The sequence below is a fragment of the Sciurus vulgaris genome (genome assembly GCF_902686455.1).
Source record: "Sciurus vulgaris genome assembly, chromosome: 19".
NCBI lineage: Eukaryota > Metazoa > Chordata > Mammalia > Rodentia > Sciuridae > Sciurus > Sciurus vulgaris.
Window position 1 is genome coordinate 30149552 of NC_136480.1, and position 24382 is coordinate 30173933.

At 36.4% G+C, this 24382-nt stretch overlaps 1 long non-coding RNA gene across 3 annotated transcripts in view; it reads right to left on the bottom strand.

Annotated features, from left to right (window-relative positions):
- The window catches only part of LOC306650419, a 134828-nt gene extending 110909 nt beyond the window's left edge, over positions 1–23919 (bottom strand). For 2 of the 3 annotated variants that reach the window (XR_013760921.1, XR_013760922.1), the window contains exons 1-2: positions 23495–23919; positions 16961–17118 (exon numbers count right to left, since the gene is read on the bottom strand). This is a non-coding gene — a long non-coding RNA (uncharacterized lncRNA). The remainder of the gene's footprint in view (positions 1–16960; positions 17119–23494) is intronic. The other variant, XR_013760920.1, reaches the window with a different exon arrangement.
- Between the last annotated feature and the right edge of the window lie 463 nt (positions 23920–24382).

The following is a 24382-nucleotide window of genomic DNA, read 5'->3' on the forward strand; positions in this document are numbered from 1 at the left end:
ATTAAAATAAAAACTTGCAGGGCTGGGGATATAGCTCAGTTGGTAGAGTGCTTGCCTTGAAACCAAAGGCCCTGGGATCATTCACCAGCACAACAAAAAAATAAAATAAAATAAAAACTTTGACTGACATTACTCTAATATCTCCCAAATCATAGCGCCAAAATTCAACTTGCTCAGATTTCACATATGAGTCAAATGATGTAACAATTGACTTTTTCTTTTTTTCTTTTTCTTTTTCTTTCTTTCTTTTTTTTTTTTTTTGCGGTACTGGGGATCGAACTCAGGGCCTTGTGTTTGGGAGACAAGCACTCTACCAGCTGAGCTATCTCCCCAGCCCAACAATTAACTTTTTACCTCATTTTTTCCCTCTTCCTTTCTTTTATTGGGGGAGTTTAATTGGGATTGAATACAAGGGCAGGTTCCACTGAGTTACTTCCCCAATCCTATTACCTTTTTTTAAAATTATTCTTCTTAGATTTTATGGAGTGCAGAGGATAAAACCACAAGATCACACATGGTAGGAAACTGCTCTAGCACTGAGCTTCGACCATAGTCCCCCCAGGCCTTTTCTAGATTGCTTACTTTTGATACAGGAAATCACCAAAAATGTGCATTCATTCTGCCTCAGACTACCACTTATCTGGAACTATAGGCACGTGTCTGTTTATATTACCTAGCGTTTATTTCTTTAATAATTTCCAAACATTTTCAAAATAACTATAATCATTTACTCTAAGCTTGTTTTTAAGTAGAAAAATCTCAGTGGGAATAATAGCACACAAAGAAAAAACGAAAACATGGATCAATCAAAGCAACAATAGAAAAAAACTAGGAAAAGACAATACGAATGTGAAAGTTATGAATTTACTAAACAAGATGAAATAACCATTTTTGTGATATTCAATGTGCTAACCAAGAATTAAAGTAAATGAAAATTCAAACAACTCTATGATATCATTTTTTTTCCAATTAGAATTGCTACTATCAAAAATATAAATAATAGGGCTGGGGGGACAGCTCAGTTGGTAGAGTGCTTGTCTTGCAAGCACAACGCCATGGGTTCAATCCCCAGCACTGTGCAAAAAAAGAAAATATATACATAATAATAGTAAATGGTGCCCTGGATTTGAGAAAAAAAGCACATTTTACATTGCTAGTGGAGTTTTAAATTGCAATGGATCTACTTTTTGACCCAGTTATCCCACTCCTTGGTATAAACCCAAAGAATTTAAAATTAGCATAGTACAGTAGCACAGCTACATCAACATTTATAGCAGCTGTATTCCTGATAGCTAGATTATCAAACTTACCTAGATGACCTTCAATAGATGAATGAATAAAGAAACTAATGTATATAGAAAATGGAATATTATTTAGCCATAAAGAAGCATAACATTATGGCATTTGCAGATAAATGGATGGAATTGGAGAATATCATGCTAAGTGAAATAAGTCAATCCCAAAAACCAAAGGCTGAATATTTTCCCTGATAAGGGATGATGATATATATGGAGGTGGGGAGGTGGAGGGTGAGAGAAGAATTGAGAAACATTATATTATGTAGAAGGAAATGAGAGGGAGGGGTATGAAAAATGGTGGAATGAGACAGACATCACAACCCTATGTACAGATGACTACATGAATGGTATAAATCTACATTGTGCACAAAGAGAAAGAAAAAGATATACCCTCATTTGTGTACGATGAATCCAAAGGCAGTCTGTAAAAATTCTGAAAAATTAATAAAAACTGAAAATATAAATTAAATAAAGAATTGAAGTAAATTAAATTGAAAGAAAAATGTTAGTAATAGAAATCAGCAGAAATTATGTGCATAAATTATTTCTTAAAAAATAAGGTCACAGAAATTGAAAATGTGAGGAAGGAAAGCTGTCAAACATTAAGAGGCACAAGCATTTTCAAGGACAAGAACAAAAACATTCAAAATAAAGCACATCTAATCAAAGTTTCAAAATTCACATTCAAATTTTGAGAGGATCAAAAGATAACAGATGTATCACTTACAAGGACATCTGTACAATTATTAGTTGAATTTTTATGAAGACTTCCAGAAAAGAATTAGAATATATAACCCAATGAATAAAAAAAGAAAAAAGAAAAAAAATTGACATCCATAAATACTGTATCCAAAACCACTATTTTTCAATAGCAAATTAAAAGAAAGCATATCAAGATACACAAATGCAAAAAATGTTTCTGACTTCTAGACCACTCCTACAAGAAATTCTATAATGAATTCTTTCAACTGAATGTGAAATAAATCTTCACAAAACAAATCATTTGAAATCTAAAAACTTTCTGGTAAAAGAATACACACAAATATGAATTCTATTACACTGTAATGATGATACATAACACAATTTTGCTATAGAATTTCAAAGACAAAGGTGAGGCTCTCATAAACCTGTTAACTAGTGTACAATATAAAATAGCTGTGAAATCAATGACTTCAAGAGGACATGCAAAGATGTTGATTTTTTATATGGCGTTTAAGTAAATCTAGTATCAATACATAATGTTGTGTAAACTTAAATTGTTTCATATAATCCCAATCTAATGGCATAATAACCATAAAATATATAAAGAGAATATGGACAGACTTCAAAGCTTGTCACAATAAAAATCTATGAAGTGAATATTAACACAAATAAAAAAGTAGGGAAAACAATTATAAGAACTAGAGAAAGTAACATACAAAGTAACAGTAATAAGTGCATTATTTTCAGTAATTTATCTAAGTATAAATAGATTATTAAACACCAATCAGAACACAAAACATGACTAAGAGGATTAAATCTCAAAATTCCTGTTTGGTCTCTACATGACATTTTATTTAAATTTAGGGTCAGTTTTAGTAAAAGTGAGATGATGAAAAAGACATTACATGCAAAGATGAAAAAAAGAAATCAGAGATGGCAATATTATGTAAAACAATTAAGCAAAAAGTTATGTGAGATAAAGTTTTCTAAGGGAAAATATTTTGAAAAGAGACAAACTAGAGTATTATATAAAGATAGAAGACACCACTCTGTAAAACCTTAAATACTACTAAATACATGTTTAACTCACATTATACTTCCAAATATAGAGAGGCTCTCTTGAAAGAATTGAAAGAAATAGTGACACAGTAATATTTGGAGACACCAATGCCCAATGACTGAAACAGAAAATAAAACCAGGCAGAAAGTTAAACAGGGACTAGAAGACTTCAAGAAGTAGTATAAATCAACTAGTTACAGACCCAACCTTCTCAAAAGCTCATGAAACATTCTGGATTGAACAGCTTAAAAGCAGAAAATACCTTAAGAAATGACAATATATAAATGACTTTATACACATAATATAGGAAATTAGAAATCAAAAGGGGAATTGATGTGGGGGTGTGCTCAGCAAACTACAGTAACATAGCCACATCAATGTTAAAGCAGCTCAGTTTACAATAGCTTGATTATGGAACCAACCCAGATGCCCAACCACAGATGAATGGATAAAGAAACTCTAGTATATACTATTCGGCCATACAGAAGAATAATATTATGACATTTGCAAATAAATGGATGAAATTAGAGAATATCATGCTAAGTGAAATAAGTCAAGCCCAAAAAACCAAAGGCCTACTGTTTTCCCAGTAAGTGGAGAATGATATCTAATGGATTTGGGAAGTGGGGAATGAGAGAATAAAGGGGGAACTTTAGAATATGTAGAAGAAAATGAGAGAGAGGGGAGTATGAAAAATGGTGGAGAGAGACAAACATCATTACCTATGTACATGTATGATGACATGAATGGTGTGAATCTACATTGTGTACAACCATAGAAATGAAATTATGTACCCCATTTGTGTACAATGAAGCAAAATGCAGTATGTAAAAAACTAAAATTTAAATAAAAATAATAATAAAAAAGGGGAAGTGACATCCAAAACTCCAAAAATGTGTGCAATGCTGCACTCTTAAACATGGGCTCATTCAAGAAATGAAAGATAAAATTAGATATTGTCTATACTACTCAAATGATCTAGAGAGTCCTGGTATAAGCTATCAAAATTCCAATATTTTTTTATTCAAACACAGAAAGACTGTTTAAAATTCTGTACAATTACAAGAGCTTATAAATGATTCAAAATTATTCAAAATAGAAATAAATTTGAGTAATGCTTTATGATATAACAGGGAATAAAAAAGCTACAGTTCTCCATAGATTAATATGGAAATGGACTCAGAAAAGTAGCCATATTGAACACAACAGAGTAAATCCTCACTAATTTGTGTGATTGAAGACATAGTTACACACTTGCAATCATTGAATCATTCAAGAGGGCCAACAGGGGTAGCAAAAAAAAAAAAAAAATGTCCTTCCATATGCATGAATGAGGGCAATTTGGAAAAAAAAAACTATAAAATATTTTTCAACTTTACATAGATGAGAAACTGTGTACCATCTATCATAAAGATTCATCTTAAAGACATTATGCTTACTGAAATAACCATTCATCAAGAGTCAAATCTTGTGTGATTCTACTTATATGAGACATCTAAAGGAATAAAACCCTTTGAACAGAAGGAATGGTGTTTGTGATAGGAAACAAAGAAGCACTTGATTTTGGGGAAAATCCAACTTTGTTTTGGAAGATGTAAATTTCTTAGAAAAGTGTTGCAAAACAACTTGAATTAAAACTACTAAACAGCACTTGAAATATTGAAACAATAGGTTTAATTTTATGTGGTTTTATTGCATTTAAATTTAAAAAATACATAAAAGATAAACAGAAATGTAAAAATATTTGAAAGTCCTACTTTAAAATGCTAAAATCTTTATTTTGGACAAGGGAAGAGTTTTATCAATAAACATATGATACGCATGCTAGTAATTCTGAATGGGAGAAAGAGTGAGGAAGAATTGCAAATTTGAAGCCAGTTTGAACACCTTAGCAAGAATCTACTTCAAAATAAAAATAAAATGGGGCTACAGATGTAACTAAGGATTAGAGCACCCCTGGGTACAAACCTCAGTATATGTACATATATCCACACGTTAATTAGATAAGTTCTACAAATACCTAGATGGAGAAAAGAAACAAGACACAATATGCAATCATAAACAAAACAGGAGCAATATTTATAAAACCATGTAAAACATGTAATTCTAAGGAAACAGGCACATAGTTCATGCATATTTCAACTTACATTGTTCAAAAATGTGAAGTAAAAGCAGTTTACTTTCAATCATAATGTATACATTACAAAAATAAACACATTATTCATTGATGGGAGGAAACCCATCTATGCCTCAATAGGGAACCTATTCTAAACAATGAAACACACATTGGCATGAAAATGATAGAAAATTTAATCCTTAAACTCATCAATAACCATATTATTAGAAAAATCCTATTTACAATAATAATTTTCAGTCATAACTATGCATTCACAAAGAACTGGAATTGTAAGGGTCATTCAATACATAGCAGAGAATATTAACAGAAAACCCACAGCAATAAAGAGCCCTGAGTAGAAAACTTAAATGAATAAATATTTAAATCATATTAGAGAAACTGTTTCAGGATACTAATATATTGCAATGATTTAACCTAGAGACAGTCACAAATGTAAACAGGTATTCTAGTGGCCTTCAAAATCAATAAAGTGATGTCAGACGATGCAGATCCTAATAGACAAAGGGGAGTTACAAAGGGTTGTTACTTTGAATATACCCAGGGATCACTAAGGGGAAGAAGAACCCTAACAGGATTTGAAATTATGATAAGCATACGGAAGGGTATGCCCTTTTATGACTGCAAGACAGATAAAACTAGGTTTCTGAAAATTCATTTCTATTGGATTAGAGCTTCTCAATTAACATATTTAAGTGTGGTTTCCACCTTCACATTGGGACCTATCTTCAGTAATCTTTGGCTTTATACATATCTACCCACCTGTATAATGGCTGCTCTTATATTTTGGAGGTAAAGTATCCCCAAAAGCCCATGTGTGAGATGATGTAAAAATGTTGGGGGTGAAGTGATGGGGTTATGAGAACTGGTCCCAATCAGAGAACTGATTTACCCAATCAGAGAACTGGTCCTTGGATAAAATTAACTGAGCTGTAGGTAGTTGTGGTCTGCTAGGTTTGGTTGGAGGAGGTGGGTCATTGGAGGCACACTTCAAGGACGTCGCTGTAACTGGTCTCTGGAGTCTGTACCTCTCAGTTTTCTGATCATCATGTGAACCATGTTCCTCCAGCAAACCCTTTCAGCATAATGATCAGATTCCTGACAAGTCCCAAGAAATGGAGCTGGCTACTTATAGACAAAAACCTTTGAAACCATGAACCACAAATAAACACACACAAAAAAACACTCATTAAAACAACTAGTGTCTCTTGTCTATTTAGATTCCATGGATCTTTCCTTTGGTCAATAAATGTGACTAGGAATGGCTTGGAGACAGTGAGGACTGTTTACTGGAAAGTGGAATGACTGCCGGGAATCCTCTTGTAATTACTGATGGTTATGTCCTACTACTGTGTTCATTAGAGTAAGACCAGATTCTGGAAATTTATTTCCCCAAGTATTGTTTCTTGACAGACCCATTAGAATATATTTAAAAAAAAAACATTTCACTCTTCTAGTACTGAGCACAATTTCCAACTATCAACAGTAAAGAGAATGAATCAAAGATAAGGAAATACATTTAAGGGGTAGGTCACAATATATGATCCTGTTGAATTTCTTTGACAAATCTGAAGGGAGGGGTGTACATCATATCAAGAAAGAATGAGGTTAAACATAAAAAGAAATATAATTAATATTTTCCTGTCTATATCAACAATTTTTCAATATATTTCCATGAAAGTAAGTATCTGAAACTCATTCATGCACAGTGGAAGCTACCAAGAGATACTCTACAAAGGAAGGACATTCAGTACTGATAGTGAATCAAGATTATGAAGGGAAGCTCACTCACCCAGAAAGACCGGGTTTCTGTAGTTCTCCAACATCACATCTCTATATAATTTCTGCTGAGCTGGGTCCAGGCATTCCCATTCCTCTTGGGAGAAATCAATGGCCACACCCATGAATGTCAAGGGTCCCTGAAATAAGAATATGTGTATAAATGACACTTTGACCACATGATCATTCACAGAGATTTTAAGTTGACTCAATGAGAGTTGAGAACTGGTTCTGACAAAGATGAGGAACCTCAATGATTCAATATGATACTTTATAACACAGCATGCTTGTCTAATGTATTATGTAACTCTGAGGAAAGAGGAAGACAGTTCAAAAGATGTGTATATTCTACACATTTGTGAAATAAAATTTAAAAAATTAAACATAATATTATATTTGAGGACTACATTTTTATTTGATTAAATGAATTTTGTATATTTCTCAGATGAGACACTTATACTGAGTTAGATGATTGCTTCCCAAATTGTAATGAGCACAGACAAGGATTGGATGTGTTGCTAATGCATAGATAGAATCAGTAGTCCTGGGATAGGAGCTGGGTTTCTGAGTATGTAGCAAGCTCTCTATTAATGCCAGTGGCACTGGTCTAAGAAAAAGAGTGAGGTAGAACACTAAAGAAGAGTTCATTCATGAATCTGAATTCAAATATTTTCAGCAGTTTGTGCAATAGCAAATAGCAACAAGAATCCTTTTTGATCATTTCAAATATATACCTACCACTCCAAGAATTTCTCATATCTTAATGCATACACCCAAAATGATCTATTGACGGTGGTGGTAATACTTTTCTTTTCTTTCTGGTTTTTTTTTTTTTTTTTTTTTTTTTTTTTTTTTTTTTTTTTTTGTAATCTTTGAGGACATGTTGTCAAACATTCAATGAATGCTTTCCTGGTTTTTCAAGTCTACCTGGCCTACAATTCATAAAAAGGAACATAAATGTCAAAATGAAGTATGAAATTAAAGAATTTTCAGAGCAGTTATTGATAGTTATTATAACTGAGAAGAGTAATGCAAACATATTAAGAGTGCCATAAAATCAAATTGATTAAATTTTCATATTAGGTCATATGCAAAAAGAGCAACTTTTTAATGCACTAAAACCACAGACAACATTTCATGTAAATGAAGTAAAAGCATTCACTTTCTAAAAACTATAATTCAACTTGGGATTGATGCTTTGTCTTCTCATGACATTACTGAGATATAACATTGAAGAACAGAATATAGTTAAAATTTCTGAGTCTTATTCTTTTTGATATTTTTCACTTATCATCTATGAACTACATTTTTTAATATTAATGTACTGAGAAATAGGCTTTTTTAAAACTGTTTCTTCTATTGAAAATGCAAGGAGATTAGAATGTGTATGTCTCTGAACTTGAGGTGGAATAAAATGAAGACATACAAAGCTATGGTTTCCTTCAAGCCTCCAATTACAAAGCCAATGTCTAATAAACAAAGCAAGTCACAAGTAAAGAGAAATTAAAAAACAAATTCTGTATAAAACAAGATGGTTTACATAGAATATTTAAAAACATTCTAAGGAGATACTTAATAAAGAGAAATCCATTATCATTAATGGGATTAATGAGAAGAATCTGGCAGATAGATTTTGTATAAAGTATCAATGCATGCAAAAGGACAGCATCATGATTTTGATGAGTGGCCACAATGAAGCAAAATAAAATAAAAAGTAGAGCAAAATGTCAATCTTCTTCTGATAAAAGTTTTACTTGACATTTTATCTGTGCATGTGTTCCATGCTATACAAGTGCTAAAGGGTAGTTGAATAGACACTTTAATATTCTAGAGCACGAGTCTCTTCTTTTCCTGGTTTTCTTTAGTATATAGACCATCTTTCTAATATGAACTATGAGAAAGCAATTCTGGTTTAATGGAAGGGATGCCAAAAGATTCAAGATTAATGTCATCATTCATTATGAGCTTGTAAAACTAAGGGGAAGATCAATGAATTGGACTCAAAGAATTTTGTCCCCAAAGGAGATGTAAGGGTCAAGTCCACATTGCTGGGAAAGATGAAGATGAACTCTCAGAACATGGGTTTCCAGCTGGAATCTGTTCCTTGCTCCCTATGTCAACTTTTTCTCCCAGTCATCTCAGACTGATTCTCAAGGTTAATATGGTGCACATCATGCTTGTCATAGTAAAGGAAGTGATGGGATGAACCCAGTGGCAGTGTTGGAAATCTTCCCATGTCAAACTTGGCCAGAGCTCCTCCAAGGCAGATGGACAGAGGAAAGAGCTGCTGGCACCAAGTGAGGGCTTGGAACAGGGTGCTGGGAAGTTCAGAGGAGCTAGAGGCCCAGGTGGCAGACATGCCTGGAGGGCAAGAAACTCCTATGCCATGACAATCTGCAGTGCCCACACAAGGGACAGCAGTCCAAACTTCATCATGCCTGAGTCAGGGGAAGCACAAAGACAAGGACATGCCTAATCTGTCTCCCACGTGTGATTCACACAGACCCATTAAGCACATGGTGGGCAGTTTGGGAGAGTGTGGACAGGTTAGCCCAATTTTGTTCAGGACAGCATGACAGACAGGACTCATCTTGTTTCTGAGGTGAGCTGGTTCATCTCCATCCCTCAAAGGCTTTGACATGCACAGAGCTGCAGGACATCTTGCTGGTTGAGAAATCTTTGGAAATCATTTGAATCTTTCGGAAATCTTTGGAAATCTTCATCTGAGACTGGGCAATTGTGGCAGGGTGGGATGGCTTCCTTGAGAAAGCAGCTCAGAAGTGGATGGATGGGGATTTCCAGAGACTTCAGAGCCCATGCCTGGTCTGATAGGAACCATGATTCAATGCTCCAAATTTGGGCTAATATGCTAAATGAGGTTGTTCCATCCTGACTCCTCTAGGCAGGAAATACAAAAAATAGGCCTTGCTAAGACTCATGTGGATGAAAAGGGACCAAGGAGGACAGATTTGGCCTCTTGAATGCAATGGAGAGTGATTCTCTTCTAATTATTCTCTTTCAAAACTTTGTTACCATAGGCAATGAATGGAATCCTCTTTTAATGTGCATTTTGTTAATTCAAAGTTGATGGAGCATCCAGATGGAATGTAAAAAGAATTAAGTATGATTTACTTCCTTAGCAATATCTAATGACTCTTCAATAGCAAATGCAAATCTATGGTACTAACACTTTTAAATATCTAAAAGAAATATGTTCAACACTACAGGTCATGAATCCATCACATGAATAATACTGAAGTGTGCACATTGCAGAGATGCTCCTATTATAAAGGGCTACAAATTAACTTCTGTAAAAGAAATAAAGTAGTTTAAGACATGTTACAAAATAAATACATAAATAAACAGTAGGGAAGGAAGTTTGCAAATTTAAAACACATGATATTGTGGAAGGTAAATGCAGCCCTAGACATGGAACACACCTGAAAACCAGCTACATCTGCTTTCTTCTTCTTCCCTGGTCCTCTTTCTCAGGAGTGATTACCTGCAATTCAAATCTATCTCTTAATAATCTGCCTCTACATGCATTAGAACACATGGACCTTTCTAGAACTCCTTTTGTAGTCTCAAGACTAGTTTTAGCTGGAAGTCACGGAACTCAGGTCATCCCTGCACCCCACTGTATTGATACAGTTTGAATGAGAAACTGCCCACTGTGATGTGAGTAAAAACATTCAAATTCAGTGGGATTTTGCTTATGTTCTCTTGTACTAGGTACTGAACTCAGGGAAAATTCATTTACCACTGACAGCTCTTCTTATTTTGTTTTTTATTCTGACACTGAGTCTCACTAAAGTGTGAGGCTAATGTCAAACATTAATTCTCCTGCATGAGTCTCCTGAGTAGGTGGGGTTACAGGTGTGCATGATCATGCCTGCCCAAACTCAATGTTTATGTGTACAAGAGGAAAACCATGTGTAGGTTGCTTACAATGTATTCCTCAAGAGGAGAAGCACAAGCATCAACATTTTTCAGAAAATATATATGTAATTTTTTTGCTATCTCCATAGTAATAATGACTTAGTAGATGAGGAATTTTATGTGAGCGATTCAGGGTTTGAAAAGCACTATGATATATATGACTGTTTTAGTCACCTATTTTGCTGCTGTGACTAAAGAGCTGACAATAAAATTGTAGAGGAAGAACAGTTTATTTAAGAGCTGATGGTTTCAGAGGTCTTAGTCCATAGAAGGCTGGTTCCACTCCTCAGGATTTGAGGTGAGCCTGAACATCACAGTGGAAGTGTGTGGCAGAGGAAAACAACTCCCAGTGCAATCAGAGAGCAAAAAAGAGAGTCTCCCTCTCCAGATAAAAATACATACCCAAAAGGCACGCCCCAATTCCAATTTCCTCCAGACACACTCTACCTACCCCTTCAGTTACCACAGTTAATTCCAATCAGGGCATTAAATACCTGATGGAGTTAAGACTCTCACAACCCAATCACTTCTTCTCTGAACCTTCTTTCACTGTCTCAAAAGTGGGCTTTTGGGGGACACCTTACATAAAAACATAATAACAATTTACATTAAACTGCCATATCCAGTATATGATTGACAGTCACAATACCTTAGGAGAGAAAATCTGATGTGGTAAAGCTATAACTCACCAACTTATCTGACACACTAACTTGAGGAAATGTATTGATATTTATGCAGTCACAATGGAGGAATTTTTTTTTTAAATTTTTCTGATAGATTTTACAAAGTTAAGTTCTGGAATCTGATTTAAAAACACCTCTCAAACTGGAAAAGAGGTGATAACCTTGCTACCAGCGTTCAGGAAAAAGAAAATTGTAAAGAAAAATTTTGATTAATGTAAAGTAAGGACAATTTTTCTGAAATCCAGTTCTATCCTTCTTTGGATACATCTTCTAGTGTTTTAAGCTCTAATAACAAAATCCATTTTGCAATTATTAAAAATGGAACTTGAAATAAGTGAACAAATCTTGAAGGTACAATCCAAGAAATGAACAGTATTATGTGTTAGACCTACTTTTCAAGTCCACTCATTGTATCACCTGTGCTATTTTGCAATAACCATTTTTACTTACTGAGGGACATTGTTTATTTTGGAACACATGAACATGTATGAGTTTTCCTTATACTTTGTTTTAATTTCCCTTCTTTCACATATCAGAGTGAAAAATAAATTCTCTATTTTCCCTTCAACACCAGTGTCCAATTTATAGACTACCAAAAGTCTCCACAAAAAGGAGGTAGTGAAGAAAGATCTTTATATATTCATTTCCCGAAAGGTTACCTATGTAGACCAAAGGGATAATAGGAATCCTTCTAAGCCATAGATAACAGACTACTCTCCTGATAATCATCTCCCCATTCCTCTGACTGCCATCTAAGAAGAGATGACCAGACACCAATAAGGCTCTATAAAACCAAGAGAAAACACACCTGTGGCCATCAAGTTTATTACCCTGGCAACTGTGATATTTATTGCTTGGAAAAAAATGATGGTGGATGAGGACATTACTTTGTATTCTTTCAGTAAGTTAACTTTTCATCTATGAGACCAAAATACCTGAGAAGAATTACTTAAAAGAGAATTATTTTTATTTTGAATTACACCTTCAAAGAATTCAGTCCATGCTAGGCTGTCTCCAAGGCATAAACATGGAAGAAAGACATGTGAAAATCTGCTAAACTCATGGAATCTAGGAAGCAGGGAGAGCAGGAAGATGTTGGAAGAAGATAAACCTGTGCAGTGTAGCTGCCAGTGACCCTTTTCCTCTAAGTACATTCTGTGTCCCAGGAAAACAGGGAGATACTGACACACTAATCCAATGAAGATGCAGAATCTTTGTGATTCTATATTAGCCTAAAAGTCCCATCTCTGAGTCTTACTGCACTGGTGACTAGGCTACCAACACATATAATTTGGGGGACAGTCCAGTTTCATATAAGAACAGTTTCCAAATACATTCTGATAAGATAACTGTGCCTACAGAAGATTGAAGGAAGAGAGTACAAAATCTTTTTGCAGCAGAGTCAGGCAATGATTATCTCCTAAACTCCCATGTGAAATTGTAATCACCTGAATATAAATATTTTTCAAACTACCATTCATTACTTGGAGAAAAATGGGAATATGCTGTGTCTGTTTCAGTGTTCATGGGAAAAGTACTTGACAATCCTGGGAACTAGAGGGGGAAAACGGACAATGGCAAATGTGGTAAGGGAACTCAAAATGTGAGAATTTATTACACCATGAGCAAATAGAATAAGGAAAGAGTATCTTAGATTGGGGACCCTTCTTATATTGTGAAAGACTCACAGAAGTGGTGACACCTGGGAAGAAAGAACTGAGGTCCTGTGGGAGCACAGCTTCTCCTACACAGGAAACACATGTCTATCTGGAGTCTTGCCTCATGACTTTTTCAGTCACTCTACAAATCTCTGGAGATATATTGATGCCCAGTTATGGATGGCATTATGAGGAAACTGCAGTTTAGGATCACAATTTATTAAGAGTTCACACTGAAGAATTTGCCTGGCCAGGGTGTTGCTACTTTTGACACTAAGGAGTAACCTGTCCATCATGATGACCAAATGTTTGCACAATCTGGACAAGTATGGCTTATCTTTGACATTTACCACATTAACATGTTTCAATTTGGTCACATAGTCTAAGGTGCAGAAAATTTTCTAGTCTTATATTTTCTGAAAGACAACACCAAAAACATCAGAGCTAAAAGTAACACAAGCTTATTCTTTTATAGAAATGTATGTTTTCGGTGCTGTAGATTAATGTCAAAGGGTTAGCAGACCCACATTGCCTTCAGAGACAGGGGAGAATCATTCTACCTTCTGGTTGCTACTAGCACTCCTTGACTTATGCTCATAAATGCTTCTCTTCCCTCTGTGTTGATGTAGCCATGGAAACTTGAAGATACATAATCTACCCTTACACAGATCATAGTAGTACCAAAACATATTACAACCCTCAAACTGCACAGGGTCTGGGCACCATAAAGCCAGAGATGGCAGATCCTGCAATAAGTTTATCCAAGAAACCTTGAATTTCAAGAGAAAAAAAAAACTCATTATCCTTTCCTGACACCAATGTGTATCATTAAAGTGTAAATTTGCAATAATAAAGACCAAAGAGTGCTTGCCTTGCAAGCACAAGGCCCTGAGTTCAAATCTCCAGCACCACAAAAAATAAAAAAAAGACCAAGCAATCACAAAACAAAGAAATCCATAAATGAATCCATAGGTATATAAAAACTATTTGTATTTTAAATAGAAATAGAAGGGACTATGCAAATCCAATGACATTGAGACTAACATTAAATGTGGAGGCATGATACAACCAAATCTAAAGGTAGATGTTTGTGCTGGGGCACAGTTCACTGAAAGTGTGTGTACAGAATGTGGAAGACACTGGGCTCAAACTTGAGCACAGAAATAAAAGTCTTATGCTCACAGTAGAGGGAGGATGACATTGGAAATATAATGCCATATGATGCTGCTTACCATTCCTCCTCCAGGAACACATTGCATAAACATATTGTTTCAAGTCCCTCTTGGCAAAATAATAAATGGGTCAATAGACTTAGGTACACTGGACCACAGAGAAAATAAGTGCCATCAAATGTGGAAAACCTAGGGTCACCTTGGGCATTAGCCCAGGATTAGCAAAATACTGCGTAATTGGAAATGAATCACCAATAGTCACTGTTACCCTGAGAAGAGAAACATTGTGACCATATATACACACCCTAACTCTAAAGTTTCCTGTGGTAGAGATCTCAATTTACCTAGTACTTAAGGGGAAGAATCTAGACAGTAATAAGTATCAAGACCACAGAAAGAGTGGTGGTCTTCTATGGTTATGCAAGTACTTCCATGGATTTCAACATCTGGAATCAGGGGAGAAGGGAAGTTAAATCACAAGGGACGTGTTATATGCCGAAAGAGATTTGTTAGGGTACTTAAGCAACTAATGTAGATGACAACTGGGCCACTCTCTGTCCTCTCCTGCATCAAAGAGTTCAAAGGGAAAATCCATGGCACACTTGCAGCCTTAGTGGGTGTTTGGCACTTCCTGAGCTGCCTCTCCGAGCTTGCCTCTACAGTAACTGCAGCCCTGCTAACTCCTCTTGGAAGAAGGTTTTCTATTCATGGACAGCCCATCTCTAACATCTTTCATTCTGTGGACTACATCCTATACTCCCAAGGTGTGGGATCAAAGTTCACTGAGTATGTTCAAACCTCCAAAGATGCAAATAAGGGGTTTTGAAAATAGAAAATGAAAGAAGTTAAGACAGTGCTCTGTGACTTATTTGACAATCAAACAATGAATTGATGATGTGTGCTACTGCCCATAATATCAAGATAGACTAGATCATTCCTTACAGTATATTTCCTGCCTAGGTGTTGGAAACAGCTATGCTAAGATGGAGTTTTCTCACATTAGGTGCCTGGGTGACCACAATAAGTAGAGCCTCCTCCCAACACACACTGAATAATTAGTGTGACCAAGAAATCGGCCTTGGTTTAACTGAGTTATTGGGGGTATTTTCTAAAGAAACTTGGATGTATTCTGTTTTCTGAATTGTTGCCAACTGCTGCTATTGTCTTTATCCTCTGCAAGTTTCAACAATTCTTTATCTTTGCTTTCCCCTTCTCAGATTTAGTATTGAAATTTTGTCCCTTTATCATAAAACAGAAGCAACTGGCATACACAATATCAAATAATAAAAAGTACAGATTTTTCTATGAGTATTCAAGAATATCCATGGAGTTTATCAACAGGAATCAAGAAAGTCGAATTATATGTCAAAGGTGTTAGTTTTTCCTTACAAGAAATTTGACAAATATTCTGCCACCTGCTATTGCTGATACCAGAGTTTCTATCTAGCTTGATTCATGCATTTAACAGGGGGGGAAATACAGTATGCCATTGATAGCCTGGGTGACATTTTACTTCCTGATTACTATCCCTCCACTACTCACCCCACTAATATCTCCTCCTCTAACAATTACTCCTAGGATTTGTACAGGAAGTGAAAGTCTAACTTGAACACCTTTCCTTCAAAGGACTACAACCTTAAACTCCAATCTCTGGAGTAAATGTGACTGAACAAGTTCAAATCTCCACAGATTACAATCAAATAAATTAGCATTGTCATGAAAGCACATAGGTGGATGAAATTACCCAAAAGCAGTTGCAGAAAAATATCTGCATATCTGAAATATCTGAATATCACAGATTCCTCTTTATTTACAGCATACAGTGGCTTCTTGGAAGCCTGGGATCCAATAAACTTGCATCAGGGATTAAAGATAACAGGGAAACAGATTTCCTGCACCTTGAACAGAGCTGTAGGAATGGATATTATAAAACACATGAAAAATAAAACAAGCTCTAGATTATAAGGAAATGGATAAAAGGAAACCTTAGTACAACTGTTGATGAGAATATAAATTTGGTAACAATTTTTCAAAAATAATTTGCAAAATAATTTTAAAAAATTAAAACAGAAATATGTGATTCAGTAATAATTCTGAGAATACATCTAAAAGACTTGGAAACATTCTGTCCAACAGCTGAACTCCATTTTCATTGCAGCTCTATTCATGGTAGCAAAAATTAAAAAAAAAAAAAAAAAAAAAAAGTCTTTTAGAAGAATTATTTTTTCTTGGTACAGAGCAATAAACCCAGGGACATTTAAACACTGAGTCACATCTCCAGCACATTTTTCCATTTTATTTAGAGACAGGGTCTTTCTGAGTTGCTCAGTGCCTGGTTAAACTGCTGCAGCTGGCTTTGAATTGTGATCCTCCTGCCTCAGCCTCCTGGGCCACTGGAATAATATTTAGAGTTATTTAATGTCAAGAGATTCCTCCCAGCTCTAGGGCATCCAGCTACTCTCTTGACAGACTCCACCAACAATTCAAACTGCTTTCCAAGAGGACAAGACTCAGAGGCTGAAATTCACTACATACCCCATGGAGTTATGGACACAGCAGATGTGGGCATCTTATATTGGTCAATTCTGAAGGACAGGACCAGGAAGACATGAGAGTTTGAGATAATGAGGATCACACAGTCAATTTTTCACTGGTGAATCTTAACACAAAATATTGTGATAATGTGTCTGTGCCTTGGAAGACAGGTGGATGAGAGGAACACAGCTTGTTCAAATGGTCAAGTGGTATTTCTCTGCTTCCCTGTCACATAAATCGTTCACAAATATGAAACAAAAACTTCAACATATGCCACATGGTATTTGAGAAATAAAAAATATTTTGTCAAATTGAAACCTAGCCTGGGAAACAAATTGATAATGTTGAGTTGGAAAATTGACATTGGGAATATGAACTGGAGCTGAAAATTTAAAAAATTTTCCTATATATAGCCATTAATATATGATAGTGTATTTCACAATCATGAACATCTACAAGAAATGGGACTTAATTAAAGATATAGTCTATGCTTGAATAATTATACCAAAATGAATTGTCATGTGCAACTAAAAAGAACCAATTAAACAAGAAAATTTAGTAATTCACTCACAGACCACTGAAGAGCTGGGATGGAGCCCAGGGTTCTGGATTTGAGATGCTGCTTCCTGAATATTCAGCTAAATCAACAGGAAGGAAGAACCCAGGCTCTAGAGACCACAACTCCTTTCATGCAGGAACACCATGGAGTCGGGAACCTCCTTTCACCATCCTCAGTCTTCAGCACACACCTGCGGAGATGCTGGGCTGCCAGCACAGGGACACGCTCGTCCTCCTTTAATAACCCTCCAAGTGTTCTGCTCTCAACCCCAGGAGACGCTGGGCTGCCAGCACCCTGATATCCTCATGGGGCTTCAGGCAGAGGCTGAGGACACCGTGCACTCATGTGACAAGATGTACAGTGTCCAACTACTGGACTCACTAAATGTAGATGTGGGGACTGAGGTCTGAGCCCCACAGAGGAAGACGATGGCGGCAGACTGAGAGGACCAGGAGCAGCCCGGCCCGCCATTTCCCCTCCCACTACCGCCAGTCCCAAGGGCTTGGGCTTCACCCCGTCTCCAGCGGCCTGAAGCACACTCACCATTCCTGGTCTTCACTCTGCCCCATGTTCTCCCTCTGAGTCTCTCCTTCCCTGTGTTGCACAGAAACCTGGGGCTCCTGAGCACAGGAGGAAAAGCCAGAAGTGGATCCAGAGAATGGCGGCTCCAAGACAAAGGCCAGCGCAAGGTTTCAGAAGCCCGCCCTCCTCGCTGGCTGCGTGCAGATTGGGCAGTTCTCACCCTGGTGCCTCTGATTGGACAGGTGCTCAGGTCCCACCCCCTGACTCTGAGCCTAGAGAACCACCTCTGAGTGACAGTCCAATGTGGCCAATCCAGGAATTAATGAGAACAGATCACAGACTTTTGACTGTTGCTTTTGGTTTTTGTGATACTAGGGACTCAACCCAAGGGCACTTTAAACTAAGCAAATTCCCACTCCTTTCCAATGTTTTACACAGGATCTCATGAATTTGCTTAGGCTGGCCTCAGGATCTGAGGCACGCACCACCACACCTGGCTATAGTTTTTGTGTTTGATTTGCTGTGACTTGAACCCAGACCTTCAGCTTCAGTGACTTTAAAACTGGATTTTCTTGCAGTAGTGAAAATTTGTATTTATCATTGTATATATGGTCATAATGAATTATGAATTATATATGTACATATGGTTCATGAATGGAAATGATATAATGGAAAATTACTTTAAATTCCAAATAATGTCTCTGATCTCCGGTCTATGGGAACGCTGGGGTTGTATTTCTTTGGGGGGGGGGGTTGGGGGGCACCCAGGGAGTGGTCCCAGGGATGCTAAACCAGTAAGCCACATACCCAATTCTTTTTATATTTTATTTAGAGACGACGTGTCTGCTAAGTTGCTCAAGGCCTTGCTCAGTTTTTGAGACTTGCTTTGAACTTCCAATTCTACCTCAGTAACCAAGTGACAGGAATTACAGGAGTGCATCACCACAGTGGTCTCTGAGAGAGCAGGCACACCCCACCACACCTGGCTATTATTTCTCTGTTTGTTTCATTTTATTTATTTATTTTTTGTGGTGCTGGGGATTTGAACCCAGGGCCTTGTGCTTGTGAGGCAAGCACTCTACCAACTGAGCTATATCCCCAGGTGTTTGCTTCACTTTTGAGTTGCTAAGTATTGAACCCAGAGCTTCAGACTGCAGCTATTTTAATGTTGGGTTTCCTTGCAGTAGTAGGATCTAGACTAACCAGGATGATATTTGCATTTAATTTTGATTATAAGGCCAAATTAACTTATTGTGTGTGTTATTCATGAATAAAAGTTAATAAAATTACTTTAAATTTCCATTGAACTCTTTTTGCTGTCTTCTGTGTCCACATATATGAGAGGTAGGACCCCGAGTCCCTTGCATCTTAGAGTCTATCACACATTGGGACAGTGCTGCTGAGAATATTTTGACCCCATAATTTATTATATTTAATGCCAGTACAGGAAAATCTATAGAAAGTGAGAGCAACTGATTTCCACTGTGCATACTATTAGGTGAACATGAACAAAGGATATGTTTTTTCAAATAATGGAATCCTTCATAAATTGTTATGTGATGGTTTCAAAAATCTGTGAATATACAAGTTGAACTGTACAACTTTAACTCTTCAATTTTAGAATAATTGAATTATGTCACAATGAAGCTCTTTCAAATGTTTATATTCAGTCAAGTTCTGTGTGTAATACATTAGATTCTGTCTTCAAAACTCTCATCTACATAAAAGGTGACTTTCTTCATGCATGATGCAATCTAAATATGCATATATGGATATAAATGGAGGGAAATGTCCGAAGTATATTAACTGGATGAATAAGGGTGGTTAACTCACAGGTATGGACTTCTGATGACAATGGAAAAAGGTGAAAATGAACTTATCTGCATATCTTTTTGAATGTTATTCAATAAATACAAAATGATTGGATATCACAATACTCAGTTACATATTTATTTTATTGACTAGAATACTAACCTTGAGTCTTAAACCTTTCAGCATTCTAAATTTGACTTGTTTGTCATCATTGCCTTTATCTTTACCACAGGGACTATATTACTACATGTGTTCAATACAAGTTAACATTTGGGACCCCTGTCACTGAATAGGTGCTCAAAATTATAATCAATCCATGCACAGAATATATAAGTAAGACTCAGGGAGAGAAAATGAGTTCTTTAAGGTTTTCCAAAAATCAACTGATATGATATTCCCACTGCCTTTTCTCAGGAGTATTCTCCTCATGAGATCAATGTCTCCAATCTCAGTATGAACACTTCCTCTTGGTAGAGCTATATATACATTCATCCCTGTGATAATCAGTACAATAACAACAATTTGTGGAAAAGATATTAAGATTGGCTACAAGAGCGTACCAACCTAGTTCCTTTATTTTTGCAAGGGCATTTTTTATTTCAGAGAATATGACCTGGAGACCTATATATTAAGAACACAATTTCTTCTGTGTCCTGTGATGGAGGTACTTATGGAAGATTCAGGTTGAGTTTCCTTGATTGGAAAAATAATTTCACTCAGTGGCAACTGCAGGTTTCAGGAAACTGAAATGGGCAGATTATGCCTTAAGCAGAAAAAAAAAAACAGGGATAGATGATGGGATAAGGATCAGTGCCACTATCTGGCCACCACTCAAGCCCACATCTACTCTGATCACAGGGTCATGTATTATTCTAATTTTTAGAGGAGCAGTGATGGAAGGCAAGAATTCAGTGAATTTATTGTCAATGAGGAGAAACAAGGAAGAAAAGTGTTCAATTCAAATACAGTTCTCAGAAAAAAATAATGAATTCTTAAAAGAACAGATGCATAGATGGACTGGTGGAAAGATGAAAAGACTATTACATCTGAATATGTGTTTCTTCTTAAGAAGTTATCAGGTGGTGAAACTTAAATTTGCACCATGTTCATGCATGTGGAGATTGAATTTTGGGTTCTCTACCACTGAGCAAGCCTCCTGGTCATTTTCATTTTAAGATATGTTCTCAATAAGTTGTCAAAACTAACCTCAAGTTTGAGATTATTTTGCCTCAGCCTCCAAGTTGCTGAGATTGCATACATGTACCACTGTGTCTGCCTGAACTATCATTTTGAATTGCACATACCCATGCCCCGATATTCTACCCTACTGAATAAAATGAAATCATTTTTCCAATGGTTGCACAAAATAGATTTATGGGTCACAAATTAATTGGTGAAATTAAGAATCTTTTTACTGGTCTAAGTGGTCTAGTACCACTGACTTGCAATACTCATTTATTATTTAAGCATTTGAAAATAAAATAGTCATTGTGAAATTTGGATGCTTTAGGAACATCTGGGGTAAGAAAATGTGTGACTTAAACTTGATAGAGTAATCATAACAAACAGGTAAATCTTTTATCAAATATCACCAAATGCTCTACTCACATGTAGCAAGTCTTCTTTATTTTGTAAAGCCAGTAATTGAAAATAAAGTCAAATTATGTGTGGTGTTCATATGGGTAGAGACTAGTTGTTATGTATCCCAACTTGGTCTCGTGACAGCTATTCTGACAACTCAGTGAATGTGTAACTAACATTAACAACTCTTAAACTGGTACCTAAACCTCCCTTACACAGACTCTAATGAAATATATTTATAGCTTCTGCAATGTCACAAGAAATGGACCCTGGGAAAAGCTCTTACAGGTTTCCTCCGCTCATGTGTTGCTCCATCTAGTCTGTCAAAGTTCACCTAGAAATTCTGGATTCTGCTGTTGTTCTGCCACATGTTTTCAGGGAGTGGGCTTTTATTCTTTGTAATTAAACATTGGTAACAATGTGAAAAGAGAGACCTACAAGACATAAAGAATTCTGTGGAGTAGGACATGCAGAATATTTCCTGGTAATTAACCTGAAGAAGTTGCTGGTTGGTTGTAATGAATGACTGCATTAAGGGCACAGTTACCCCTGAAGTCAAATGAATGTACTTGCTATCTGTGTCCCAGGCATGGGGTTAGGTTGTGGGTATAGAGGAAACTAGTCCCAGTGGACCCTGCTGGGCTTCCTGTGCAGGTCATTTTGCCTCCCCATTCACATTGAAGACTGGAGCATAAACATGTGTGAAATGAGGATCAGAACACCAAGATCTGGAAGCATGTTTATTAGTGGTGCCAGGGCTCAGAGAGGTAATTCCCACAGTATGAGCCCCACACACAGCAGGGCTTTTAGTGTTATAATAAGCAAGTTTGGGGTACAATAAGGAAAGGGACATGGTGCTGCTCAGTTGGAGGGTAAAATTTATATTCCTTATTCAGGTAGAAGAATATCAACAGCCTAGGAAATTCAGCACATATACAGCAGGGAGTTTTTCTGCACAGAGCTGAAAGAGGGATGGGTCTCTCCCTTCTGTTTGGCTCCTGCTTCTTCTACTGTGATTCACTTCCTACATGTACCTGCATCCACTGCAAGCCTCCATGCTCAATAGCCATAAGAAGAACTGCTGTGTGTCAGCCCACAAAACTACAGCCTGTCAGCTCTTAAACTGCTCAAATTTTCATTCTGTTCTACCCCAAAACAACAGCCAAATTTATCCATCACACTGCAGTTCCAAATTCAAAGACATCTGTGTGGCTTCTTCTATCTCCCTCACAGTGGATGAATGCCAGCTTACTATCCAGCTGTTGGTGCTCCCTGTGCATAGATCCTAGTAAGTGGATTGCACTGTCCTTAACTCTGCTTGCCCCTCTGGCCAGGAGTCTGCAGGCCTCAAGGACAGAGGAGTTGCAGAGTGTTTCTAAGCTATTCAAACAGAAAGCCCTAAATGTTCTGTGGAGTATGCACACTCAAAGGACAGGCTCCTCTGTACTTTGACTGACCTAAACCTCTACAACTCCCCTTTTTCATTTTTTATGGCCTTTTATATAGACATGACTTGTCTTTTGTGTAAGGAAGTGGAGGGAGAAAGCAAGGTACATATTGACAAAAATAAGTACAACAAAATAAGACAAGTATCAATGAACATCCTCGAATGAAAAGCTGTTTTATCCATACAAAATTTGGTAACCATGAGGTTAATCAATCTAATAAATCTCAACCTCCATCATCCTGTTGCACCTTTTTATAGTGTCTTTAAGTGATCCAATTTCTTCAAATGGCATTATTGTTATCATTTAAATTAAAACAATGTGTATTATTATATTCATGGCACCCCTTATGATATAACAACAGCAAACAATGAATAGCAGCTCTATTATCAAGAATGTTTTGATGAAATCAAATTTTCAGAAGAATTAACAATTTCCAATGAGCAGACCCAAATATTATAATGAGTTCAGGAAGCCAAAAAAGGGAACAGTATTTTTATACACAGCATCACCTCCAACAGGGATACAACACAATAGAAGCCAGCATAGTTGTGCAATTTTGCATAAATTCTGCAGAGATGTAACCAAATTTTCTGGGGTACATTCTAATCCTACCTGCATTAGCAATTTTTGAGCAGATGTTGTTAAACTCTTTATATCTCCTCAAGCCAATAGATGATTCAAAGACCAGGGGTCTCTTGAGCCTCTTGTTGTTGTCAGAGGTTCCTTCTTTGAATCACAGTCCTCTTCATCTAGGATCAAATGGAATTTGGGAATCAAATTCTGAAGTCCTTGATGCCAACTCATGATGATTGATGGGTCTCACACACCTGGCAGGAATCCAGACAGAACATGTAGGAGTAAAAACAGCAGGATATCCTGTCACCCATGTATTGAAATGCACAAGATCCTGACATACCAGATCTGGTGGAACTCAATATTTTACATAAATCTTTCATAGTGGTACCTTAGGGGTAAATGGTCTGTCCAAAGCAGAGGACCAGAAGTGAGTATTACCTTCATATAGTACATTAAGATCATTTATTTTAAGGCAATATTGAGAGTATTATTAATAAGAGCAAGTCTGGTCCCCATTTTTTAATTCACACTTTAAATATGTGATATGTATGTTCAACAAAAGCCTGTCCAGAAAGATTTGGGAGAATTCCATTGGTTAGAATTATATCAGTATAGACAATAATCCCATTGGAAAGTGGAATGGAGAATATAGAAGAAGGATCATGAAAGACTTGACACAATAAGGAAAGGCATTCATCCAGGGTTGCATTGAAGGCAATAGGAAGTATAAATATCAGTTAAAACAGTTTAATAAAATGAAGAATATTCCAGGGTTATATACAGTTACATTAGTTTACATTAGTACAGTTAACTTTTGTATGTGCAGATCATATAACTTGCTTGCTACTCAGAGTCCACTAGTACCAAATGTTTTTCTAATAAGATAATGTCTCCAGCCCTCAAGGACAGAGAAGTTGCAGTGTT